The sequence below is a fragment of the Schistocerca piceifrons genome, chromosome 2, assembly GCF_021461385.2.
Source record: "Schistocerca piceifrons isolate TAMUIC-IGC-003096 chromosome 2, iqSchPice1.1, whole genome shotgun sequence".
Lineage (NCBI taxonomy): Eukaryota > Metazoa > Arthropoda > Insecta > Orthoptera > Acrididae > Schistocerca > Schistocerca piceifrons.
In genome coordinates this window covers 595,752,817-595,758,816 of record NC_060139.1, presented here as the reverse complement: position 1 = coordinate 595,758,816, position 6,000 = coordinate 595,752,817, and positions in this window count along the sequence as shown.

Sequence of the window (6,000 nt, the reverse complement as noted above, 5' to 3'; positions counted from 1 at the left end):
AGAACAGACATTACGTAACAGTATTCGAGTAATTATAAACGAGCGAGGACGCCTATAGGTACTTTCAAAGCGGATGCTCCATATCTTCCGAACCCGTCCGAGACTTAGCGAACGCTACGAGCAGTGGGGCTAATGGAAGGGAGAGCTATTTGTGCGTGACAGGTTGAGAATTTTGAGCTGGAGGGGAAGTGTGTCTGGACTGTCCGAGGAAGTTAAGACAGCCGCTCTAGAGACGCGGAGAATGGGGGTTCGAATCTCCGGTGTGGTATCCATAATCAAACTTCACCATTAATTACTTTCAATGTCTGCAGGAGGCTGTAGTGGTGGTTTTTCGTAATATAATAATTTCTTTCCCCCATAAACCATGGACCTTCCCATTGGTGGGGAGGCTTGCGTGCCTCAGCGATTCAGATAGCCTTACCGTAGGTGTAACAAGGGGGGGGGGGGGTATCTGTTGAGAGGCCAAACAAACGTGTGGTTCCTGAAGAGAGGCAGCAGCCTTTTCAGTAGTTGCAGGGGCAACAGTCGGGATGATTCACTGATCTGGCCTTGTAACATCAACCAAAACGGCCTTGCTGTGCTGGTACTGCGCACCGCTGAGAGCAAGGGGACACTACAGCCGTAATTTTTTCCGAGGGCATGCAGCTCTACTGTTTGATTTAATGATTATGGCATCCTCTTGAGAAAAATATTCCGCAGTTAAAACAGTCCCCATGCGGATCTGCGGGAGGGGACTGCTCAGGAGGACGTCGTTATCAGGAGATAGAAAACTGGCGTTCTACAGATTGGAGCGTGGAATGTCAGATACCTTAACCGGGATTTAAAAAGGGAAATTGATAGGTTAAAGTTAGATATAGTGGGAAATAGTGACGTTCGGTGGCAGGAGGAACAAGACTTCTGGTCAGGTGAAAACAAGGTTATAAATACTAAATCAAATAGGGGTAACGCAGGAGTAGTTTTAATCATGAATAAAAAGAATAGGAGCACGGGTAAGCTACTACGAACAACATAGTGAACGCATTATTGTAGCCAAGATAGACACGAAGCCCACACCTACCACAATCGTACAAGTTTATATGCCAACTAGCTCCGCAGATGATAAAGAGGTTTAAAAAGTGTATAATGCGATAAAAGAAATTATTCATATATGAGGGTTGGAACTTCAATAGTGGCAACTAGTTATTTACAGCTCGTACAAAATAGATACGTGTTTCAAAGTTTTAATGACCTTCATAGTAGCCACCAGCATTGTGTATAACCCGTTGCCAGCGATGTGGAAGTCGTTGGATACTCTTAGCAGTGCCAGTTGTGTAGACAGTTCAAGTGGCGCGGTCTATTGCCCGACGAATTTGTAGCACATCTGAAGCGAATGCCATGAAGTGTTTCCTTCAGTTTAGAAATCGAGTTGAACTCACGAGGGCCTAAGTCAGGCGAGTGCAGTAGGTGGTACAGCACTTAGCAGCCCCATCAGACAAACAAATCGGCAACAGCTTGCACTGTACGTGCTTGAGCATTGTCCTGCAAAATGAGGGTCAGGTCCGCAGAAAGTGTCAGCACTTCTGTCTCTAAGCTGGTCGTAGGTCGTGTTCCAGAAATGAACAGCATAGAGACAGAAGTGATGACACTTTCTGCGGGACCTGACCATCATTTTGTAGGATAATGCTCAAGCTCGTAAGTTCGACTTGATTTCTAAACTGAAGGAAACACTTCATGGCATTCGCTTCAGAACCGCTACAATTTCGTCGGGCAATAGACCGCTCCGCTCGAACTTTCTACACAACTGGCACTGCTAAGAGTATCCTACGACTTCCACATCGCTGGCAACGGTTTATACGCAGTGCTGGTGACTACATTGAAGGTCAGTAAAACTTTAAAACACGTATACAGTTTGTACGAGCAGTAAATAAAGAGTTGCCACTATTAAATTTCCAACCTTCGTAGTTACGGGAGATTAAAAATTAATAATCATGGGGCACTGGAATATGATTGTAGGAAAAGGAAGAGAAGGAAAAGTAGTAGGTGAATATGGAATGGGGGTAAGGAATGGAAGTGGAAGCCGCCTGGTAGAATTTTGCACAGAGCATAACTTAATTATAGCTAATACTTGATTTAAGAATCGTGAAAGAAGGCTGTATACTTGGAACAGGCCTGTAGACACTGGAAGGTTCCAGTTAGATTATATAATGGTAAGACAGAAATTTTGGAACCAGGTTTTAAATTGTAAGACATTTCCATGGGCAGATGTAGACTCTCACCACAATTCATTGGTTACGAAGTGTAAAATAAAACTGAAGAAACTGCAAAAAAAGTATGAATTTGAGGAGATGGGACTTGGATAAACAGAAAAAAACCATAGGTTGCAGAGAGTTTCAAAGATAGCATTAGCGAACGGTTCAAAAAAACACGGGAAAGAAATACAGTAGAAGAAGAATGGATAGCTTGAAACGTCCCCTTTCAACAATTATACATGACTGTGCTTAAACTGACACACAATATTTTGTTAGCGGAACGCAATCTGACTTTCAAAATTCCCTACAAAAGAATGGCCCTGACTAACATTAAACTATACCTTTCACAAATCACTTACCTCACAAAAATCTTCACTGCTCAAGCTACTGCAATACAGCGAGCGCCACTACTGCCAGCTAAATAAAAGATTCTAACTACGGAAGGCACTAACTACTGATAGGGATAGTTAGCAAATGAAAGATATTAATAGAGAACAAACAATGTATTTACCTTAATATCATCATATATAAATATAGCAGTTCATGACAAATTACAAAACTCCGCCATCTCTCTCCCCACATCCACCACTGCTGGCGGCTCACCTCCAACTGCGCAACGCTACGCGCTGTTCACAGCCAGCTGCCTAACACTACAATGGCGAGTATTACAACAATGCAAACTAGCCACAGACTGCACACAGCACAGCCAGTGATTTTCATATTGAGCGCTACGTAACGTTGCCAATAAGAAAACATAAACAGCCTACTTACATAGAGAAAACATAAACAGCCTACTTACATAGCCCCCATGCTCCCCACAAAAAATTTTACAAATTGGGTTGGGCAGTGGCCAATACAGATTTGAAAAAATTTTTCATAATTGCAATAACAAAGATATCAAATGCACACACTTATTGATACAATGTTGGTCAAAAGCTAAAAATTTCTCACAGTCCATAAAGACAGTCCAGATTGTTCATCACAGTAAAAATGCAGAGTTTTTCTCAAAGTCTGAGCAGTAAAAGAAAATGCACACAGAAGTAGTGGATTTCCATGCAGTCTTGAAGAAGTAGTGTTGTCCTTCCAACGGAAAGACAGTGCTGACTCGACATGCAGACAGGTAATGGGCCACAACAGAGTAAACCCACAGCAGAGTCAGTCGACGTTTTGAAGAATATTGGTAGTTAGATCATCACAGAGCAGACCCACTGTAGTCCTGGTAGAAATTACGGTACTGGTGGGCCACCAGAGGTGCAGACCCACTGCAGTCCTTGTAGAGATAATGGTATTGGTGGGTCATCAAAGATGTAGACCCACTGTAGTCCTTGTAGAGATAATGGTACTGGTGGGTCATCAAAGATGCAGACCCACTGTAGTCCTTGTAGAGATAGCCAGCAGCCATCTGTTGTGACTGTGCAGGTGCACAATCACCATTGAAGAGTCTTGCGGATAATATAGCAAGTCCATAAACCACCACTTGTGCACTCACAAAGTTTTTGAAATTGTCCTTAGAACCAGCAATGCTGTTATCCAGTCCCTTGCTGAATTATTAACACACGTGCAAACACTAACAGTCCCTACTTCTCACATATTGTCCATATACTATGACCAACAGAAACGTGTGCAGTGAAATGTAACTTACAAGTTAATAATAAGATGAACTGGTGTCAATTACAATTTTATAACATGAGAATACAATTACAAAGATACAGAAAACATCATTGAAACATAATAATACAGATAACATTTGTAGATAATAGGGGCTTTACAAAAGAATAGAAATAAACATATACATCAATGTTACCGGAATTATGACATGAGTACATACATAAAAGATCGGAATAACTTTCGAAACATCAACTTCACACATGAGCATTAACACAAAACAGAATAAATAATGTCTAACATCTTTACAAAGTAAGTAACATATTATTAATGCCAATTATATTCGAGGATAACAGTATTCCTCATCATAGTGAATGTAGCTTAGTATTAGAAAAATTCTACAATATAAGTCTTATCAGATAAACATATACATACAGGAAAAACATAAATACCCAAGGGTACACAAACATATAGCGGAATAATACAAGGAAAGGACAGGGTTTGTTTTACTGCAGTGTTTTGTGTGGAGATCTCCCTTTGTTCATCATTATTCCCAAAAGTACTATCTAAGCCTGCTTTCTGTATTCTGTTCACATCCTCTTTCAAAATAGTTTTTCTCCACTGTACACTACCTTTTTTTTGCCCAAACCATTTTCTTATATCTTCTCAATGCATTTCTTCCAATTCATCGCAACTCATTCTTTTATAGGCTACCCCCTCTTAAGCTAACTTAAATCTACTGAGCTCAGATGCTAAACTAAGGGACGTGGCAATGCAGCAGCACAAAACAATTAACACAAACAGCAATGATAAAAAATTTAAATAGGCAAAGCAATTGCAATATCACAACTAATATGAGCCAATGTGCAGCAACAAGAAAATAAATCTGGCTTAGCAGAGTAACACAAATTAAAGTTCAGTAGCACTATGCCTGGCAAACAGCAGCTTATATCTAAACATGACATAGCTCAAGCAGAAAAAATAGTACACTAAAGATAACAATGCAGATAAGGGAAACGTATAATCATATCTTAATGTCTAAGTAATTAAAGTGGTGCACCACAACAACTGATTGTAAAAGAAATATTACCATGTACTTGAAAAGAAAATTATGTGTTACTGTTACTAGTTCCTTCTTATTGTTCTTTCCTATTTTTGTGAGGTAAGTGATTTGTGAAAGGTATAGTTTAATGTTAGTCAGGGCCATTCTTTTGTAGGGAATTTTGAAAGTCAGATTGCGTTGCGCTAAAAATATTGTGTGTCAGGTTAAGCACAGTCATGTATAATTGTTGAAAGGGGACGTTTCAAGCTCTGAGAGATGAAATAGTGAAGGGAGTTGAGGATCAACTAGGTAAAAAGACGAGGGCTCTTAAGAATCCTTGGGTAGCGGAAGAGATATTGAATTTAATTGATGGAAGGAGGAAATAGGATAGGAAGTTCTAAAATATTTAGTGAGGGTTGGAACGTGTATCGGAAAGACATATTAGACACCGTAGGAGGTGGTGTCTTCATTGCAGTTGACAAAAATATTGTGTCTACTGAGGTCGAAGTAGAGTGTGATTATGGAGTTATTTGGACACCTTTAACAGGGCTAGGGGAAATAAAGTTAATTGTGGGGTGTTATTACCGGCCACCAGGTTCCACCGTGACAGTTCTAGGATCATTCAAAGGGAGTCTGCATTCTGCATCGCAGAAGTACCCGGATCATGCTATATTAGTCGGAGGCGACTTCAACCTACCTAGTATCGACTGGGATGTCTATGGATTCATTACAGGTGGTACAGACAAGCCATCGTGTAAATTACTTTTCAACACATTATCTAAAAACTGTCTTGAGCAGCTAAATCGACAGCCAACGCGTAATGGAAATATTTTAGATCTGGTAGCCACGAACAGACCAGACCTCATCGACGGTGTCAGTGTTGAGACAGGGATTAGTGATCATGATGTTGTCATTACGACTATGGTTACGAAAGTTAAAAAGTCGGTCAAGAAGGCTAGGAGAGTATCCTTACTGGAAAGAGCAGATAAGCAGTTGTTAGCATCCCACTTAGTAAATGAATCGACTTCATTTACTTCCGGTACGATGGACGTGGAAGAATTATGGGCAAATTTTAAACACATTTTAAATCACGCATTGGACAAGTATGTGCCGAAAAAGTAGGTT